General features: G+C 38.3%; 3 non-coding genes across 3 annotated transcripts; all 3 read left to right on the forward strand.

Annotated features, from left to right (window-relative positions):
• The first annotated feature begins 13798 nt into the window (after window positions 1-13798).
• TRNAE-UUC (transfer RNA glutamic acid (anticodon UUC)) lies at window positions 13799-13871 on the forward strand. The gene has a single exon. It is a non-coding gene; the product is annotated as a tRNA-Glu (tRNA).
• A 6490-nt stretch (window positions 13872-20361) lies between these two features.
• TRNAE-UUC (transfer RNA glutamic acid (anticodon UUC)) lies at window positions 20362-20434 on the forward strand. Its single transcript has one exon. It is a non-coding gene; the product is annotated as a tRNA-Glu (tRNA).
• Window positions 20435-22177: 1743 nt separating this feature from the next.
• TRNAE-UUC (transfer RNA glutamic acid (anticodon UUC)) lies at window positions 22178-22250 on the forward strand. Its single transcript has one exon. It is a non-coding gene; the product is annotated as a tRNA-Glu (tRNA).
• Window positions 22251-22585: the final 335 nt, after the last annotated feature.

Genomic DNA, 22585 nt, shown 5'->3' on the forward strand with positions numbered 1-22585 from the left:
CGTTCGATTCATCCTGTCTGCAAGCCCGTTCAACTTTGGGGTCTTTGGTACGGTGTATTCAATTCGAATACCTTGGCTCTTGAAGTATTCTTCGAATTGCCCTCTGTACTCTCCACCGTTGTCGGTTCGAACAACCATCAGTTTCCGACCTGACTCTCTTTCGGTTCTTGCCTGGAACTCCTTGAAAACCAACAATACTTTCTCCTTCGTCTTTAGGACAAAGGCCCATGTCTTTTGACTATGGTCATCAATGAATGTCACGAAGTACTGTCCACCTCGATGCGATGGAGCATCCACATAGCACACATCCGTGTGTACTAATTCCAGTGCAACTTCTCTTCTCCTCGGTGGTCTCAAGTCGAATGCCGTCCTGTTCTGCTTTCCGGCTAAGTAGTCAACACACTTCTCCAGGTGCACTCCCTTCACTTCTGGTAGAAGTTTTTGGTCTGCTAACAGGTGCATTCCCTTCTCAGTCATGTGGCCTAGCCTTCTATGCCATATCTCCCCTGCAGAGTCGGCTGCCATGTTTACTTCCGATTTGCACAGTCGGGCATGCATCATGTACAATGTGCCTTCTTTCTGTGCTCGGGCCACTATAAGATTTCCTCGGCAGAACTTCCACTTGCCATTCCGAAAGCTACCACTGTAGCCTTCGTCATCAAGCCTTCCAGTCAATATCAGATTCAATCTGATATCGGGGACGTGTCGAACATCCTTCAATGTTAGTCGACACCCTGTCGATGTCGTTAAGCACACACTTCCGACTCCGGTTATATTGCACTGTCCACTATCACCCATCTTTACATAGCCATGATATCCGGCTATGTAAGTCGAGAAGTACTCTCTTGACGGAGTAATGTGAAAGGATGCGCCAGAGTCGATCACCCAAGTGCACTCTTTGTTTGCAAGATTTGCAGTTGTCTACTCACAGATGAACATAAGTTCCTCATTGCTCGTAGCAATGGCCAAAGTGTTCTTTTCATCCGGAATTTTCCGGGGTTCGACATTATTTCTGACAGACTTATCTTTCTTCATGTGTCGGCAGTCCTTCTGGAAGTGTCCAAGTTTTCCGCAATAGAAGCACACAGGCTTACCTCTGGACTTCAATCTAGTGTGGGATTTGTCCATTCATTGCGGACTTCTTCTTCGCCGGTCCCTTCCTCTATCCATGTGTTGAGTCAGATTCAACTCCGTTTGGGATAAGACTCCTTTGTCTTTCCTCCTTGCCTCCTCGTTTAGGAGGCTTGTCTTCACCGTTTGTAAAGACAAGTTCTCTTCTTGACAAGAGGTGCTGAGAGTAAACACCAAGTTCTCCCAGCTTTTCGGTAGTGTGCACATCAGCAGGATGGCCTGCATTGCATCATCCAGGGGAAACTTGGTCGCAACAAGTTGATTTACATACCCCATAAACGTGCTGATGTGTTCGATGATACTCTCACCATCCCTATATTTCAGCCGTATGATCTTTCTCATCAACGAGGTTCTATTTAGCACGCTCTTCCTCTCATAAAGACCTGATAGCTTCTGCCACATCTCGTGGGCATTCGTGTCATTCGCTACATGTTGAAGGACACTTACATCGATACATTGTCGGATTGTGGCTACCGCCTTCCTATTCAGAAGCTTCTAGTCCGATTCCAATACTCCCCTGGGTATTTCTGCTCTATCGATTGGCTCGTACAAGTCTTTGACTATGAGAAGGTCCTCCATCTTGATCTTCCAATCTGCATAGTTCTGTGAGTTGAGAACTATCATACCTGGGAAACCGCTCACACCTCCTTTCATGCTTGCACCTCAAGATCTGATACCAGTTTGTTGAGAAATCGATGCGGAATAGATCACAATAAATGAACTACGTGCTGAAATACGAATTAAAGAAATATGCCAAGAAAAAAAAGACAAGATTAACAATGGTGCATAGAGATTTACGTGGAAACCCTAAAACAGGGAAAAACCACGGATGAACATAATCTTCACTATACAAAGTGGATATACAACACCGAGAGGAATACAACACTCTGTCGAGTGTATCAGCCACACAAGACTCTTCAAGTCTGTTGTTACTCACACAGCTATGGCGCGGCTCACACACACACTCTCTCTCTTTTCTCTCTCCTGCACACTACTATGTTCGTCTCATTGACACACAAACCAAAAGTTTGCCGTAGTTTCATATATACTTATGCAACTTTCTGGCTATTTACATCCCTAGCCCACATGGGGCACACATGTACACGATTCCGATTTCAGCATCGGGCCCCATCCGGAGATACCTGTTTCCTAACATCATCATTATTGTTACCATAATAATAATAGTTGAATTCTCAAACAGTCGACTCACTGTTCTCGACTCTTCGATTGTCGGCTTTCCAAATAGTTGGCTCTTCCTTCCACTGGAGGGACATATTCCCAACACTTAGTATGAAGTGTGAGGAAGGTGCTTTATATATAGTCACCCTCTCTCTTCATTAACTAACTACAACAACCACTCTCTCTCTTGGGGAATGTGAAGATTCATAGTCATGGGGAATATGTAACTCATTAGTTATGTGTCATAGAATATGGTTCTATGACACATAGTTAATGTGTAGAGGGTAGTGGTGTGTCTCTTGACCTTTGATTCTCAAAAGGTGTGTGCACACGTTGTGCTATGTTGAGCTTGATTCTCAACACGCCCCCTGAAGCTCAACTCGGGTCGGTTCCTTTTGATTGATGTCCACTTCGGCTGGTATCCGGTTCGGACGATCTCCGGTGTCCGCTTCGGCTCGTACCCGGTTCGGACAATATCCAGTTCTCGCTTGTACTCCCCCTCAAGCTTGGCAAGTCAGGGATCGTCAATCCAAGGTCTGACATGAATTGCCGAAGCTTGTCGGCTCCAAAGGCTTTGGTGAAGATGTCGACCGTTTGAAGATTCGTGTTGATGTGTTGAAGGTCGACATCTCCGGCCTGTAAGCTCTCTCGAATGAAGTGATAGTGCACTTCGATGTGCTTTGTGCGCACGTGGAACACCGGGTTCCAAGCCAGATATATATTGCTCATGTTGTCGCAGTAAATGGGAGTGAGATCCTTGATGGGGACGCCCAGATCCTTCAAAATCCTCTTGAGCCATACGGTTTCACATGCAGCTATGGCTGCACCCCTGTATTCGGCCTCTGTACTCGAAAGTGTGACAGTAGGCTGCTTCGTACTACTCCAAGATATTGCTTCGCTATTGTGAAAATACGACGAGGATACGTGAACTTGAGGCAGGACCTCGGGGCCTCCAACCAGAGGATATCAAATTCGTATGTTTATATTAAAGAATTAATAGAAATGAGAAAGATTGACAAATTTCATTAACAAAGGGGAAGAAAGATTACAATCTATCCCAAGATTGGGATTACAAAAGTTTAAGCTTACGGAGATTAATAGAATAATAGATTAGAAGAAACGAAGATATGGATTCAATAGGAAAATTAGGATTTTCTTCTCTAAGATAATTAGGCTTAGCGTTTTTTTCCCCAAGGAATGGGAGAGAGAAGAAGAGAATGGGCCCCCAAAAAGAAGAAGAAGAAACTAGAGAAAAGAAAGTGGTATATATATCAAGTTCCTTCTTGATCATCGCCTCCCATGTTCCTTTGCATGTGTCCCCTTTTTGTTGCATGGACTCCATTTTTAGTTGTTTGGCCTTTATTTTTAGCTGCATGGCCTCACTGCAGGCATCGTGGTTGCCAAAAACTGTGTTATTCCTTAGGCTGGACAACCCCCAACACAGGGTGTCCCTTGGAACACTTCAGCAAAGGGTGGTACGGGGAGATATGGATAAACCGTGGTATCCAATGGGTCATAAACGGTTACTATACGACACTGGTAATGATTGTAGCACACACATAAGATTAATTATATTAAGCACAGGACGGTGACCAAATAGATACTAAACACTATGTAAAATAGCAACACTTCTATTAATTATCCATCCTTGATTACATTCTTCCCGGGTCCTTTTATAGGTCTCCGATTGAGTTACAAACTAGTGACAACTAGCAACGGGCAACGATCCAACCGGATTTGAATTAGCATACCAATTCTAGGTCCGTTTGTCCGCTTCTCAAAATCACATAATACTCCGCTTCTCAAAATAACATAATTAAATCCTTATTAATTTCAACTCCCTATTCCTAATTAAACACCCCTTTCACATTCTGGACTCTAACTGCCCTTTGTCCTTGTTGGCCAACATCTATAACATAAAGCTTAACATATTAGCCGATTGAACTCAATTTCACTCGTATCAAAAGTACAAGGTATATTGTTTAATTAAAGTAACGACATTTCTCGATACTCGGCTTTCACCCGAGCGACTCAGGTTCAAGTCCCAACAATGGAAACATCAAGTCTAGTTCAGGTTGCATCTTATACAAAAAGAGTCTCATAATTGACAAATACAAGACATAAAACCTTGTGGTGACATAATCTACATGTCGTGGGTTACAATGGTTGCCTCCAATTCAAAATATCTATACGTATCAAATTTGAAAGGATAATACGTGTTGAAAAACCCAAAGCGTCTCATGTGACTTGCGCATTCAAAATTACGTCTTATGTGACTTGCGTCTAATTAAATCTTGTTGGTTAGAATTATTCACTCTATTCCTAATCATTGACGAATCTTTTAATTTGATAAAAAAATCGTCTTCTATAACATAAAGCTGAACATATATTAGCCGATTGAACTCAATTTCACTCGTATCGAATGTCCGAGGTCTATTGTTTAATTAAAGTAACCACATTTCTCGACAATTCATTCCAAGGGATAAAATCACATTTCACTTAAAAGGAAACATACTTGATGCTCTCCTTTAGTAAACGATGAACCATGAAGGAAACACTAGGATACCATGTATCATCTTCTGTTTCCGCAATTGATGGTTAATTGAGATTTTATTTTATTTTAGAGAAACATCCTTCCACTTTGTCAACTCCATACTCCAGTGTATTCTAGTTGGTTAGGATACTCGGCTTTCACCCGAGTGACCTGGGTTCAAGTCTCGACAATGGAAACATCAAGTCTAGTTCAAGTTGCATATTATATGACAAAAGTTTATTAATTAACAAATTCAAGACATTAAACCTTGTGATGACAGAATCTACATGTAGTGGGTTACAATGGTTGCCTCCAATTCAAAATATCCATATGTATTGACTTTGAAGGTATAATACGTGTCGACAAACCTAAAGCGTGTCATGTGACTGGCGCATTAAAAATTATGTCTTACCGGAAATATCTCATTAAGGCTTGTATGTTATAGTGGGTTAGAATTATTCATTCTGTTCGCAATCGGGGAGGAATCATTAAATTTCACTTTGTTCATACTTAAAGTAATGACATTTCTGGACAATTCATTCAGGGGATAAAATCACATTTCACTTAAAAGGAAATTCATTCAAGGGGATAAAATCACATTTCAATTAAAAGGAAACATACTTGATGCTCTCGTTTAATAAACGAAGAACCACGAAGGCAATACTATGATATCATGTGTCACTTGCGTTCCCGCAATTTATGGTTCATTGAGATTTCATTTTATTTTATAGAAACATCCTTCAACTTTATCAACTCCATACTCCATTGTAGTCTAGTTTGTTAGGATACTGGGCTTTCACCCAAGTGACCCGGGTTCAAGGTTTAATAATGGGAACATCCAGTCTAGTTCAAGTTGCATACATCTTATACGAAAAAAGTCTCATAATTGAGACATACAAGACATAAAACTTGTGGTGACATAATCTACATATAGTGGGTGACAATGGTTGCCTCCAATTCAAAATATCCATACGTATCGAATTTGAAAGGATAATACGTGAAAAACCTAAAGCGTCTCATGTGACATGTGCATTGAAAATTAAGTCTTGCCATAAATATCTTAATAAATCTTGGCGGTTAGAATTATTCACTCTATTCCTAATCATTGAGGAATCTTTTAATTTGATAAAAAAATCGTCTTCTCTAACATAAAGCTTAACATATTAGCTGATTGAACTCAATTTCACTCGTATTGAAAGTACGGGGTATATTGTTTCATTAAAGTAAGGACATTTCTTGACTATTCATTCAAGGGGATAAAATTACATTTCACTTAATAGGAAACATACTTGATGCTCTCCTTTAGTAAACGAAGAACCACGAAGGCAACACTAGGATATCATGTGTCATCTTACGTTTCCGCAATTTATGGTTAATTGAGATTTTATTTTATTTTAGAGAAACATCCTTCAACTTTGTCAACTCCATACTCCATTGTAGTCTAGCTAGGTAGGATACTCGGCTTTCATCCGAGCGACCCGGGTTCATGTCCCGGCAATGGAAACATCAAGTGTAGTTCAGGTTGCATGTTCTACGAAAAATGTCTCATAATTGACAAATACAAGACACAAAACCTTGTGGTGATATAATATACATGTAGTCGGTTACAATGGTAGCCACCAATTCCCAATTCTCAATTGTATTCAAGGGGATAAAATCACATTTCATTTAAAAGGAAACATACTTGATGCTCTCCTTTAGTAAACGAAGAACCACGAAGGCAACAGTAGGATATCATGTGTCATCTTGCGTTTCTGCAATTCATGGTTAATTGAGATTTTATTTTATTTTAGAGAAACATCCTTTAACTTTACAACTCTATACTCCATTGTAGTCTAGCTGGTAAGGATACTTGGATTTCACGTGAGCGACCCGTGTTCAAGTCCTGGCAATGGAAATATCAAGTCTAGTTTAAGTTGCATCTTATAAGGAAAAAGTTTCTTAATTGACAAATACAAGACATAAAACCTTGTGGTGACATATTCTGCATGTAGTGGGTTAGAATGGTTGCCTCCAATTGAAAATATCCATACGTATCGAATTTGAAAGCATAATAGGTGTTGGAAAACCTGAATCGTCTCATGTTACTTGCGTATTCAAAATTTGGTCTTACCATAAATATCGAATTAAATCTTGTCGGTTAACATTATTCACTCTATTCCTAATCATTGAGGAATCTTTTAATTTGATAAAAAATTCGTCTTCTATAATATAAAGCTTAACATATTAGTTGATTAAACTCAATTTCACCTGTAACGAAAGTATGAGGTATATTGTTTAAATAAAGTAACAACATTTCTCGACAATTCATTCAAGGGGATAAAATCACATTTTACTAGGATATCATGTGTCATCTTGCGTTTTTCGCAGTTTATGGTTAATTGAGATTTTATTTTATTTTAGAGAAACATCCTTTAACTTTGTCAACTCCATTCTCCATTGTAGTCTAGTTGGTTAGGATACTCGACTTTCACTCGAGCGATCCGGGTTCAAGGCTCAGCAATGGGAACATCAAGTCGAGTTCAGGTTGCATACATCTTATACGAAAAAAGACTCATAATTGAGAGATACAAGACAGAAAACCTTGTGGTGACATAATCTACATGTAGTGGGTGACAATGGTTGCCTCCAATTGAAAATATCCATATGTATCGAATATGAAAGGATAATACGTGTTGAAAAACCTAAAGCGTCTCATGTGACATGCACATTCAAAATTAAGTCTTGCCATAAATATCTAATTAAATCTTGGCGGTTAGAATTATTCACTCTATTCCTAATCATTGAGGAATCTTTTAATTTGATAAAAGAAATCGTCTTCTACAACATAAAGCTTAACATATTAGCTGATTGATCTCAATTTCACTCGTATCGAAAGTACGTGGTATATTGTTTAATTAAAGTAACAACATTTCTTGACAATTCATTCAAGGGGATAAAATCACATACTTGATGCTCTCCTTTAGTAAACGAAGAACCACGAAGGCAACACTAGGATATCATGTGTCAGCATGCGTTTCCGCAGTTTATGCTTAATTGAGATTTTATCCTTCAACTTTGTCAACTCCATACTCCATTGTAGTGTAGTTGGTTTGGATGCTCACCTTTCACCCGAGTGACCCGAGTTCAAGTCCCGGCAATGGAAACATCAAGTCTAGTTCAAGTTGCATACATGTTATACGAAAAAAGTCTCATAATTGACAAATACAAGACATAAAACCTTGTGGTGACATAATCTACATGTAGTGGGTTACAATGGATGCGTCCAATTCAAAATATCCATTCGTATTGTATTGGATCCTACACTTGGTAGCCGAACTCATCATTGCCGTATCCGAGGAATATGCATGGTTGGGTCTTTGGATCCAACTTTCCTCTCCGGTCCTTAGGAACAGGCACGTACGCGAGACACCCGAACACCTTCAACTACCAGTAGGACACTTCCTTACCGGTCCACACCTTTTGCGGTGTGTCTCTATCCAAGGGCATTGAGGGTGATCTGTTTATCACATACGTCGCTGTCGACATCTCCTCAGCCCAAAATGTCTTGGGTAGTTTAGCATGTGCTAGCATATTCCGGACCCTCTCCATTATGGTCCGGTTCATCCTCTCGGCTAGCCCGTTTAGTTCCAGCGTCTTCGGTATGATAAATTCGAGTCGGATTCCCTTCGATCGGTAGTACTCCTCAAACTGCCCCCGGTATTCCCCTCCATTATCTGCTCGAACCGCCTTCAGGTTCCGTCTGGTTTCTCTTTTCACTCTTGTGTGGAGCCCCTTGAAGATGGATAACACCTGATCCTTCATCTTCAACGGTGTGGCCCACAGCCCCATGCTGTGGTCATCTATGAACGTCACGAAGTACTGCGCTCCGGCATGGGACTTCGTGTCCACTTGACACACATCGGTATGCACCAACTCCAATGGTGCATTACATCTCATCGGTGGCCTTGATTGGAAGGAGGTCCGGTTTTGCTTACCGGCTAGGGAGTCGGTGCACCTCTCAAGATGCATGTTCTTCACCAGAATAAGGTTGTCATCGGCAAGCCTCTTCATCCCCTTCACGCTCATGTGACACGGTCTCTTGTGCCACAACTCACCGGCAGTGTTGGAAGCCACGTTCACTTCTTCTGGGCATAACCGAGCATTCATCAGGTACAACGTGTTGACCTTTCGGGCCCGAGCCACTATCAGCCTCCCTTTGCTGAATTTCATGACTCCGTTCCGGATGCTACCAGTGTAGCCTTCATCATCTGGCCAACCGGCTGATATCAGGTTCAATGTCAGACATCCTTCAACAGTAGCTTGCATCCACACATCTCCTATGCCAACAATTCGGCATGTACTTTCATTCCCCATCTGAACACAGCCGTGATCACCGGCTGTGTAGGATGAGAAGCATTTCCGGTTTGGGGTAAGGTGGAACGACTCTCCGGAATCGACAACCCACGTTGTCTCGTCGCCGGAAAGGTTCAACTCACTCTCCTCGGTGATGACCATCAACTCTTTTTCACTTGCCGCGATTGCTGTCGTTCCCTTCCGGTCTGGTCCCCTCTAGTCTTTACCGTTCCGGTCCGGTGTCCACTTTGAATTGGTACCGTGGGTTTCCTTGTCTTTTCGGAAGTGCTGACAGTTCTTCTGGAAGTGTCCCAGCTTGCCGCAATAGAAGCAAGTAGGCCTCCCCCTTGACTTTGACCTTGTCCTCGACTTTTCCCGGTTCTGGGGACTACGGTTCCTTTGTCTTCCGCGTTCCGATTCCGTAAGGAGCGCTTTGGATTCGAAGCTCATATCCTTGTCTCTCCGATGTGCCTCCTCATCTAGCAAGCTCAACTTCACTCTTGCTAGGGATAACCGTTTCCCTTCCGGCCCGGTGTTGCCCAAAGTGACAACCAACGTCTCCCAGCTATCTGGGAGGGAACTGAGCAGGAGTAGTGCTAGTACCTCATCGGCGAGAGGTACTTCCAATGATGTTGCTTGGTGGATCGGCCCTTGGAAAGCATTCATGTGCTCCGCCATGCTAGAGCCATCTTGGTACCGGAGTCTTACTAGCTTTCGAAATACCGAAACTTGATTAAGAACATTTTTGTTCTGAAACATAATGCTGATCTTATCCTAGAGCTAATGAGCCTTTCTCTCTTCATTGAAGTTGTTGTATAGGCTCATGTCGATGAAGCACCATATGTACGCCGTTGTCTTCATGTGCATCACCTCCCATATTGTGGCATCAATCTTGTCCGGTCTCTTGTCCCCGAACTGAACCGGCAACCAAAGATCTTTAACCACGAGCATGTCCCTCATCTTCGACTTCCACACTGAGTAGTTGGAGGCGGCGAGCTTGAACATGCCTCCCAATGAATCGTCCATTTTTCTTTTCTGTGTCGTTTTGCTTTGATACAAATTTGACGAGAAATTTGCGGAATAATCTTCGGCCACAACCGAAGCTTAGATCACTTGATAACAATCAAACACAGAAGAAATGGGAAGTGGAGATAAGTACACAAACAGAAAGAGACTGCATAGGATGTTAACGTGGAAAACCCTGAGAGGGAAAAAACCACGGGAGTCCACAGACTCCAAACTATCACAATATCAAAATACAACAGAGAGCACAGAGGCAATGACCTCTTTCTCTCAATCTTCGCCTGGCGGCGGTTACAGCAGAGACACAATCTTTGTATATTGTTGTCACTCTCTCTCTTACGCACTGTACAGAAGTTACACCAATAACTCTATCATAATACACATTGAGTTTGCCCTAGGTCATATTTATACTAATATGACTTTCGGGCTATTCAAAAATATAGCCCTAGTGGGCTCTCCGGAACATATTTACATATATGTCCCTTTCATCCGATGACAGGTTCTCACCGGGCCTGTAACATCCGCTTCTCACCGGGTCTTCCTTGCCGGGTACTCGTCATCCGGTTCTTGCCAGGTCTTCCGTTGTCGGGTACTCCACATCCAATTCTCACCAGGTCTACAACACCCGGTTCTCACCGGGTCTTCCTTGCCGGGTACTCGTCATCCGGTTCTCACCGGGTTTTCCGTTACCGGGTACTCCACATCCGGTTCTTACCATAAACATCTAATTAAATCTTGTCGTTTAGAATTATTTAATCTATTCCTAATCATTGAGGAATCTTGCGTTTCTTCAATTTATGGTGAATTGAGATTTTATTTTATTTTCGAGAAACGTCCTTCAACTTTATCAGCTTCATACTCCATTGTACTCTAGTTGGTTAGGATACTCGGCTTTCACCCGAGCGACCCGTGTTCAAGTCTCGACAATGGAAATATAAGGTCTAGTTCAGGTTGCTTCTTATACAAGAAAAGTCTCATAATTGACAAATAAAAGACATCAAACCTTGTGGTGACATATTTTGCATATAGTGGGTTACAATGGTTGCCTCCTATTCAAAATATCCATACGTATCAAATTTGAAAACATAATACGTGTTGAAAAACCTCAACCGTCTCATGTTACTTACACATTCAAAAGTTGGTCTTACCATAAATATCTAATTAAATCTTGTCGGTTAGAATTATTCACTCTACTCCTAATCATTGAGGAATCTTCTAATTTGATAAAGAAATCATCTTCTATAACATAAAGCTTAATATATTAGCATATTGAACGCAATTTCACTCGTATCAAAAGTACGAGGTATATTGTTTAATTAAAGTAACAACATTTCTCGACAATTCATTCAAGGGGATAAAATCAAATTTCACAAAGGAAACATACTTGATGCTCTCCTTTAGTAAACGAAGAACCACGAAGGCAAAACTAGGATGTAATGTGTCATCTTCCGTTTCCACAATTTCTAGTTAACTGAGATTTTATTTGATTTTACAGAAAAATCCTTCAACTTTGTCAATTCCATATTCCATTGTAGTCTAGCTAGGTAGGATACTCGGCTTTCAACCGAGCGACCCGGGTTCATGTCCCCGCAATGGAAACATCAAGTGTAGTTCAGGTTGCATGACCTACGAAAAATGTCTCATAATTGACAAATACAAGACATAAAACCTTGTGGTGATATAATATACATGTAGTTGGTTACAATGGTAGCCACCAATTCCCAATTCTCAATTGTATTCAAGGGGATAAAATCACATTTCACTTAAAAGGAAACATACTTGATGTTCTCCTTTCGTAAACGAAGAACCACGAAGGCAACAGTAGGATATCATGTGTCATTTTGTGTTTCCGCAATTTATGGTTAATTGAGATTTTATTTTATTTTAGAGAAATATCCTTCAACTTTGTCAACTCAATACTCCATTGTAGTCTAGCTGGTAAGGATAGTCGGGTTTCACCCGAGCGAGCCGTGTTCAAGTCCCGGCAATGGAAATACCAAGTCTAGTTCAAGTTGGATACATCTTATACAAAAAAAGTCTCATAATTGACAAATACAAGACATAAAACCTTGTATTCACATACACAATCTACATGTAGTGGGTTACAATGGTTGCCTTCAATTCTAAATATCGCTACGTATCGAATTTGAAAGGATAATACGTGTTGAAAAACCTAAAGCGTCGCATGTGACTTGCGCATTCAAAATTAAGTTTTACAATAAATATCTAACTAAATCTTGGCGGTTAGAATTATTCACTCTGTTCCTAATCATTGCGAAGTCTTGCATTTCTACAATTTATGATTAATTGAGATTTTATTTTATTTTAGAGAAACATCCTTCAACTTTGTCAACTCCATACTCCACTGTAGTCTAGTTGGTTAGGAAACTCAACTTTCACCCGAGCAAACCGGGTTCAAGGCCCGGTAATGGAAACATCAAATCTAGTTCAAGGTGCATACATCTTATATGAAAAAAGTCTCATAATCATTCAGGAATCTTTTAGTTTTATAAAAATATCGTCTTCTATAACATAAAGCTTTACATATTAGCCGATTGAACTCAATTTCCCTCGTATCATAAGTAGGAGGTATATTGTTTAATTAAAGTAACGACATTTTCCGATAATTCATTCAAGGGGATAAAATCACATTTCATTTAAAACGAAACATGCTTGATCATCTCCTTTAGTAAACGAAGAACCACGAAGGCAACACTAGGATATCATGTGTCATGTTGCGTTTCCGCAATTTATGGTTAATAAAAATTTTATTTTATTTTAGAGAAACATCCTTCCGTTTATCAACTCCATGCTCCATTGTAGTCTAGTTCGTTAGGATACTCGGCGTTCACCCGAACGAACCGGGTTCATATCCGGGCAATGGAAATATCAAGTGTAGTTCAAGCTGCAATTTATTGTTAATTGACATTTTATTTTATTTTCGAGAAACATCCTTCAACTTTATCAACTCCATACTCCATTGTAGTCTAGTTGGTTAGGATACTAGTCTTTCACCCGAGTGACCCGGGTGCAAGTCCCGACAATGGAAACATCAAGTCTAGTTCAGGTTGCATCCTGTATGAAAAAAGTCGCATAATTGACAAATACAAGACATAAAACCTTGTCGTGACATAATCTACATGTAGTGGGTTACAATGGTTGCCTCCAATTCAAAATACGTGTTGACAAACCTAAAGCGTATCATGTGACTTGCGCATTCAGAATTAAGTCTTACCATAAATATCTACTAAAATCTTGGCGGTTTGAATTATTCACTCTATTCCTAATCATTGAGGAATCTTGCATGTAGTGGGTTACAATGGTTGCCTCCAGTTCAAAATATCCATACGTATCGAATTTGAAAGGATTATACGTGTTGAAAAACCTAAAGCTTCTCATGTGACTAGTGCATTCAAAATTAAGTCTTAGCATAAATATCTAATTAAATCTTGCCAGAAATATCTAATTAAATCTTGCATGTTAGAATTGTTCACTCTATTCCTAATCATTGAGGAATCCTGCGTTTCAACAATTTATGGTTAATTGAGATTTTATTTTATTTTATAGAAAGAGTCTTCCACTCTATCAACTTAGTACTCCATTGTAGTCTAGTTGGTTAGGATACTTGGCTTTCACCCAAGCGACCCGGGTTCAAGTCCCGGCAATGGAAACATCAAGTGTAGTTCAGTTGCATCTTCTACAAAAAAAGTGTCATAATTAACAAATACAAGACATAAAACCTTGTGGTAACATAATCTACATGTAGTGGGTTACAATGGTTTCCTACAATTCAAAATATTCATACGTATCGAATTTGAAAGGATAATACATGTTGAAAAGCCTAAAGTGTCTCATGTGACTAGTGCATTCAAAATTAAGTCTTAGCATCAATATCTAATTAAATCTTGCCATAAATATTTAATTAAATTTTGCCTATTAGAATTATTCACTCTATTCCTAATCATTGTGGAATCTTGCGTTTCAACAATTTATGGTTAGTTGAGATTTTATTTTATTTTAAAGAAAGATGCTTCAACTATATTAACTCTATACTCCATTGTAGTCTAGGTTGGTAGGATACTCGGCTTTCACCCCAGCAACCCGGGTTCAAGTACCGGCCATGGAAACAGCAAGTCTAGTTCAGGTTGCGTCTTGTAAAATAAAATTCTCATAATTAATAATTACAAGACATATAACCTTGTGGTGACATAATTTACATGTTGTGGGTTACAATGGTTGGCTCCAATTAGAAATATCCATACGTATCGAATTTGAAAGGATAATACGTGTTGGAAAACGTAAAACGTCTCATGTGACTTGCGCATTCAAAATTAAGTCTTACCATAAATATTTTATTAAATGTTGATTCTTGGAACTATTAACTATATTCCTAATCATTGAGGAATGTTGCGTTTCTACAATTTATGGTTAATTAAGATTTTATTTTATTTTAGAGAAACATCCTTCAACTCTATCAACTCCGTACTCCATTCTAGTCTAGTTGCTTAGGATAGTTGGCTTTCACCCGATCGACCCGGGTTCAAGTCCCGACAATCGAAACATCAAGTCTAGTTCAAGTTGCATCTTGCACAAAAAAGTCTCATAATTGATAAATACAAGGCATAAAACCTTGTGGTGACTTAATCTACATGTAGTGGGTTACCATGGTTGCCTGCAATTCAAAATATCCATACGTATCGAATTCGAAAGGATAATACGTGTTGAAAAACCTAAAGCGTCTCATATGACTTGACCATTCTAAATTAAGTCTTACAATAAATATCTAATTAAATCTTGGCTGTTAGAATTATTCACTCTATTCCTAATCATTGAGGAATCTTGCGTTTCTGCAATTTATCATTAATTGAGATTTTATTATATTTTAGAGAAATATCCTTTAATATTATTTTAGAGAGACAACAAGTCTAGGTCAAGTTCTATCTTGTACGAAAAAGTCTCATAATTAACAAATACAAGACATAAAACCTTGTGGTGACATCATCTACATGTAGTGGGTTACAATGGTTGCCCCCAATTCGAAATATCCATACGTATCGAATTGGAAAGGATAATACGTGTTGAAAAACCTGAAGTGTCTCATGTGACTTGCGTAGTCAAAATTAAGTCTTAGCATAAATATGTAATTAAATCTTGCATGTTAGAATTATTCACTCTATTCCTAATGATTTAGAAATCTTGCGTTTCTGCAATTTATGGTTAATTGAGATCTTATTTTATTTTAGAGAAAGATACTTCAACTCTATCAACTCTGTAGTCCATTGTAGTCTAGTTGATTAGGATAATCGGCTTTCACTCGAGCGGCGCGGGTTCAAGTCCTGGCAATCGAAACATCAAGTCTAGTGCAAGTTGGATCTTGTACGAAAAAGTCTCATAATTGACAAATACAAGGCATAAAACTTGGTAGTGATATATTCTACATGTAGTGGGTTACAATGGTTGCCTCCAATTCAAAATATCCATTTCGAATTTGGAAGGATAATACTTGTTAAAAAACCTAAAGCGTCTCATGTGACTTGTGCATTTAAAATTAAGTCTTAGCATAAGTATTTAATTAAATCTTGCATGTTAGAATTATTCACTCTATTCCTAATCATTGGGGAATCTTTCGTTTCCGCAATTTATGGTTAATTGAGATTTTATTTTATTTTAGAGAAAGATCCTTCAACTCTATTAACTCCGTACTCCATTGTAGTCTAGTTGGTTAGGATATTCGGCTTTCACCCGAGCGACCCGGGTTCAAGTCCCGACAATGGAAACAATAAGTCTAGTTCGGGTTGCATCTTGTAAAAAAAAAGTCTCATAATCTACAAATACACGACATAAACCCTTGTGGGGACATAATCTACATGTAGTGGGTTATAATGGTTGCCTAGAATTCAAAATATCCATACGTATCGAATTCGAAAGGATAATACGTGTTGAAAAACCTAAAGCCTCTCATGTGACTAGTGCATTCAAAATTAAGTCTTAGCCTAAATATCTAATTAAATCTTGCATGTTAGAATTATTCACTCTATTCCTAATGATTGAGGAATCTTGCGTTTCTGCAATTTATGGTTAATTGAAATTTTATTTTATTTTAGAGAAAGACCCTTTAACTCTATCAAGTCCGTACTCCATTGTAATCTAGTTGGTTTGGATACAGGGCTTTCACCCGAGCGACCCGGGTTCAAATCTTGGGAATGGGAACAACAAGTCTAGTTCAGGTTGTATACATCTTACAAAAAAAAATCTCATAATTAATAAATACAAGACATAAAACCTTTTGGTGACATAATCTACATGTAGTGGGTTACAGTGGTTGGCTCCAATTCGAAATATCCATACGTATCGAATTGGAAAGGATAATACATGTTGAAAAACCTCAAGCATCTCATGTGACTTGCGCATTCAAAATTAAGTCTTCGCATAAATATGTAGTTAAGTCTACTTCAGGTTTGATACATGTTAGACGAAAAAACTCTCATAATTAAAAGAGACAAGACATAAAACCTTGTGGTGACATAATCTACATGTAGTGGGTTGCAACGGTTGCCTCCAACTCAAGATATCCGTACGTATCGAATTTGAAAGGATAATACGTGTTCAAAAATCTAAAGCGTCTGATGTGACTTGCGCATTCAAAACTAAGTCTTAGCATAAATATCTAATTAAATCTTGCCTCTTAGAATGATTCTCTCTATTCCTAATCATTAAGGAATCTTGCGTTTCTGCAATTTAGGGTTAATCGACATTTTATTTTACTTTAGAGAAAGATCCTTCAACTCTATCAACTTTGTACTCCATTGTAGTGTAGTTGGTTAGGATACTCGACTTTCACTTGAGCGACCTGAGTTCAAGTCCTGGCAATGGAAACAACAAGTGTAGTTCAGGCTGCATCTTGTAAAACAAAAGTCTCATAATTAACAAATACAAGACATAAACCCTTTTGGAGACATAATGTACATGTAGTGGGTTACAATGGTTGGCCTAGAATTCGAAATATCCATACATATCGATTTTGAAAGGATATTACGTGTTGGAAAACCTAACGTCTGATGTGACTAGTGCACTAAAAATTAAGTCGTAGCATAAATATCTAATTAAATCTTGCCAGAAATTTCTAATTAAATCTTGCATGTTAGAATTATTCACTATATTCCTAATCATTGAGGAATTTTGCGTTTTAGCAATTTATGGTTAATTGAGATTTTATTTTATTTCAGAGAAAGAGCCTTCAACTCTCTCAACTTTGTACTCGATTGTAGTCTAGTTGGTTAGGATACTCGGCTTTCACCGGAGCAACCCGGGTTCAAGTGCCGGCAATGGAAACGTCAGTCTAGTTCAGGTTGCATCTTCTACGGAAAACGTATCATAATTAGGAAATACAAGACATAAAACGTTGTTGTGATATAATTTACATGAAGTGGCTTACAATGGTTTCCTCCAATTTCAAATATCCATGCGTATCGTATTGGAAAGGATAATACGTGTTGAAAAATCTAAAGCGTTTCATGTGACTAGTGCATCCAAAATTAAGTCTTAGCATAAATATCTAATTAAATCTTGCCATAAATATCTAATTAAATCTTGCATGTTAGAATTATTCACTCTATTCCTAATGATTGAGGAATCTTGCGTTTCTGCAATTTATGGTTAATTGAGATTTTATTGTATTTTAGAGAAAGAGCTTTCAAATCTATCAACTCCGTACTCCATTGTAGTCTAGTTTGTTAGGATACACGGCTTTTAGCCGAGCGACCCCGGTTCAAGTCCTGGGAATGGGAACAGCAAGTCTAGTTCAGGTTGGATACATCTTGTAAAAAAAAAGTCTCATAATTAACAAATACAAGACATAAAACGTTGTGGTGACATAATCTACATGTAGTGGGTTACAATGGTTGCCTCCAATTCGAAATATCCATACGTATCGAATCGGAAAGGATAATACGTGTTAAAAAACCTCAAGCGTCTCATGTGACATGCGCATTAGAAATTACGTCTTAGCATAAATATGTAATTAAATCTTGCCTGTTAGAATGATTCACTATTTTCATAATCATTGAGGAATCTTGCGTTTCTGCAATTTATGGTTAATGGAAATTTATTTCATTTTAGAGAAAGATTCTTCAACTTTATCAACTCCATACTCCATTGTAGTTTAGTTGGTTAGGATACTCGACTTTCATCCAAGCGACCCGAGTTCAAGTCCCAGCAATGCAAACAACAAGTCTAATTTAGGTTGGATACATCTTAGACGAAAAATGTCTCATAATTAACAAAGACAAGACATAAAACCTTGTAGTGACATAATCGACATGTAGTGGGTTAAAATGGTTGCCTCCAATTCAAAATATCCATACGTATCGAATTTGAAAGGATAATACGTGTTGAAAAACCTAAAACGTCTCATGTGACGAGTGTATTCAAAATTATGTCTTACCATAAATATCTAATTAAATCTTGCCTGTTAGACTTATTGAGTCTATTCCTAATCATTGAGGAGTCTTGCATTTTTGAAATTTATGGTTAATTGAGATTTTATTTTATTTTAGAGAAAGATGCTTCAACTATATCAATTCCGTACTCCATTGTAGTCTGGTTGGTTAGGATACTCAGCTTTCACTCGAGCGACCCGGGTTCAAGTCCCGGTAATGGAAACATCAAGTGTAGTTCAGGCTGCTTCTTCTACAAAAAAAGTCTCATAATTAAAATATACAAGACGTAAAACCTTGTGGTGACATAATCTACATGTAGTGGATTACAATGGTTGCCTATAATTCAAACTATCTATTAAATCTCGCGTTTCTGCAATTCATGGTTAATGGAAATTTTATTTTATTTTAGAGTAAGATCCTTCAACTCTATTAACGCCGTACTCCATTATAGTTTAGTTGGTTAGGATACCTGCCTTGTAAAAAAAAAGTCTCATAATTAACAAATACAACACATAGACCCTTGTGGAGACATAATCTACATTTAGTGGGTTACAATGGTTGCCTACAATTCAAAATATTCATACGTATCGAATTTGAAAGGATAACACGTGTTGAAAAACCTAAAGCGTCTCATGTGACGAGTGCATTCAAAATTAAGTCTTAGTATAAATATCTAATTAAATCTTCCCATAAATATTTAAGTAAATCTTGCCTGTTAGAATTATTGAGTCTATTCCAAATCATTGAGGAGTCTTGTGTTTTTGAAATTTATGGGTAATTGAGATTTTCTCTTATTTTAGAAAAATATGCTTCAACTTGATCAACTTCGTATTCCATGGTAGTCTAGTTGGGCAGGATACTCGGCTTTCAACCGAGCAACCCAAGTTCAAGTATCGGCAGTGGAAACAACATGTCTAGTTCAGGTTGCATCTTGTAAAAAATAAGTCTCATAATTAATAAATACAAGACATAAAACCTTCTGTTGACATAATCTACATGTAGTGGGTTACAATGGTTGGCTCCAATTCGAAATATCCATACGCGTATCGAATTTGAAAGGATAATACGTGTTGGAAAAGTAATGCGTCTCATGTGACTTGCGAATTCAAAATTACGTCTTTGCATAAATCTCTAATTAAATCTTGCTTGTTGGAATTATTAACTATATTCCTAATCATTAACGAATATTGCGTTTCTGCAATTTATGGTTAATTGAGATCTTATTTTATTTTAAAGAATCATCCTTCAACTCTATCAACTCCGTACTCCGTTGTAATCTTGTTGGTTAGATACTCGTCTTTCACCTGAGCAACCCGTGTTCAAGTCCCGGTAATGGAAACAACAAGTCTAGTTTAGGCTGCATCTTGTAAAAAAAAAGTCTCATAACTAACAAATACAAGACATAGACCCTTGTAGAGACATAATCTACATTTAGTGGGTTATAATGGTTTCCTACAATTCAAAATATCCATACGTATCGAATTTGAAAGGACAATACGTGTTGAAAAACCTAAAGTGTCTCATGTGACTAGTGCATTCAAAATTAAGTCTTAGCATAAATATCTAATTAAATCTTGCCAGAAATTTCTAATTAATTCTTGCATGTTAAAATTATTCACTCTATTCCTAACCATTGAGGAATCTTTCGTTTCTGCAATTTATGGTTAATTGAGATTTTATTTTATTTTAGAGAAAGAGCTTTCAACTCTATCAACTGTATACTCCATTGTAGTCTAGTTGGTTAGGATACTCGGCTTTCACCCGAGCGACCCGGGTTCAAGTCTCGGCAATGGAAACAACAAGTCTAGTTCAGGTTGGACACAACTTAGACGAAAAAAGTCTCATAATTAACAAATACAATACATAAAACCTTGTGGTGACATAATCTACATGTAGTGGGTTACAACGGTTGCATCGAATTCAAAATATCCATACGTATCAAATTTGAAAGGATAATACGTGTTGAAAAACCTAAAACGTCTGATATCACTTGCGAAACCGAAAGCGTCTCATGTGACTTGCGCATTCAAATTTAAGTCTTAGCATAGATATCTAATTAAATCTTGCCTGTCAAAGTTATTCACTCTATTCCTAATCATTGAGGAATCTTGCGTTTCTGCGATTTATTATTGTAAAGAAGCGATGGTGATGAGAAAGAACCTTTGACTCTATCAACTTTGTACTCCATTGTAGTCTAGTTGGTTAGGATAATCGGCTTTCTCCCGAGCGACCCAGGTTCAAGTCCCGGCAATGGAAACAACAAGTCTAGTACAGGTGGGAGACATCTTAGACGAAAAAAGTCTCATAATTAACAAATACAAGACATAAAACCTTGTGGTGACATAATCTACATGTAGTGGGTTACAATGGTTGCCTCGAATTCAAAATATCCATACGTATCGAATCTGAAAGGATAATACGTGTTGAAAAACCTAAAACGTCTCATATGACTTGCGAAACCGAAAGCGTGACATGAGACTTGCTCATTCAAAATTAAGTCTTAGCATAAATATCTAATTAAATCTTTCCTGTTAGAAATATTCACTGTACTCCTAATAGTTGAGGAATCTTGCGTTTCTGTGTTTTATGGTTGTAAAGAATCAATGGTTATGAGAAAGAGCCTTCAACTCTATCAACTCTGCACTCCATTGTAGTCTAATTGGTTAGGATACTCGGCTTTCACCTAAGGGACCCGGGTTCAAGTCCCGGCAATGGAAACAACAAGTCTAGTACAGGTGGGAGACATCTTAGACGAAAAAAATCTCATAATTAACAAATAAAAGACATAAAACCTTGTGGTGATACAATCTACATGTAGTGGGTTAGAACGGTTGCCTCGAATTCGAAATATCGATACGTATCGAATTTGAAAGGATAATACATGTTGAAAAACATAAAACGTCTTATATGACTTGCTAGACCTAAAGCGTCTTTTGTGGCTTACGCATTCAAAATTATGTCTTAGCATACATATCTAATTAAATGTTGCCTGGTAGAATTATTCACTCTATTCCTAATCAGTGGGGAATCTTGCGTTTCTGCGATTTATGGTTGTAAAGAATCGATGGTAATGAGAAAGAGCCTTCAAGTCTATCAACTTCGTACTCCATTGTAGTCTAGTTGGTTAGGATACTTGGCTTTCACCCGAGCCACCCGGGTTCAAGTCCCCGCAATGAAAATATCAAGTCTAGTTCAGGTTGGAGACATCTTAGACGAGAAAAGTCTCATAATTAACAAATACAAGACATAAAACCTTGTGGTGACATAATCTACATGTAGTGGATTACAACGGATGCCTCGAATTCAAAATATCCATACGTATCGAATTTGAAAGGATAATACGTGTTGAAAAAGCTAAAACATTTCACGTGCCTTGCGCATTCAAAATTATGTCTTAGCATACATATCTAATTAAATGTTGCCTGGTAGAATTATTCACTCTATTCCTAATCAGTGGGGAATCTTGCGTTTCCGCGATTTATGGTTGTAAAGAATCGATGGTAATGAGAAAGAGCCTTCAAGATTATCAACTTCGTACTCCATTGTAGTCTAGTTGGTTAGGATACTCGGCTTTCACCCGAGCGACCCGGGTTCAAGTCCCGGCAATGGAAATATCAAGTCTAGTTTGGGTTGTAGACATCTTAGACGAAAAATCTCTCATAATTAACAAATACAACACATAAAACTTTGTGGTGACATAATCTACATGTGGATAGGATAGTCGGCTTTCACCCGAGCGACTCGGGTTCAAGTCTTCCCAATGGAAACAACAAGTGTAGTTCAGGTTGGAGACATCTTAGACGAAAAAAGTCTCATAATTAACAAATACAAGACATAAAACCTTGTGATGATATAATCTACATGGAGTGGGTTACAACGGATGCCTCGAATTCAAAATATCCATACGTATCGAATTTGAAAGTATAATATGTGTTGGAAAACCTAA

The sequence above is a fragment of the Azolla caroliniana genome, unplaced genomic scaffold (assembly GCF_043228905.1).
Source record: "Azolla caroliniana isolate FFs.n. ecotype wild unplaced genomic scaffold, voAzoCaro1.0.p SCAF_7, whole genome shotgun sequence".
In the NCBI taxonomy this organism is placed as follows: Eukaryota; Viridiplantae; Streptophyta; class Polypodiopsida; order Salviniales; family Salviniaceae; genus Azolla; species Azolla caroliniana.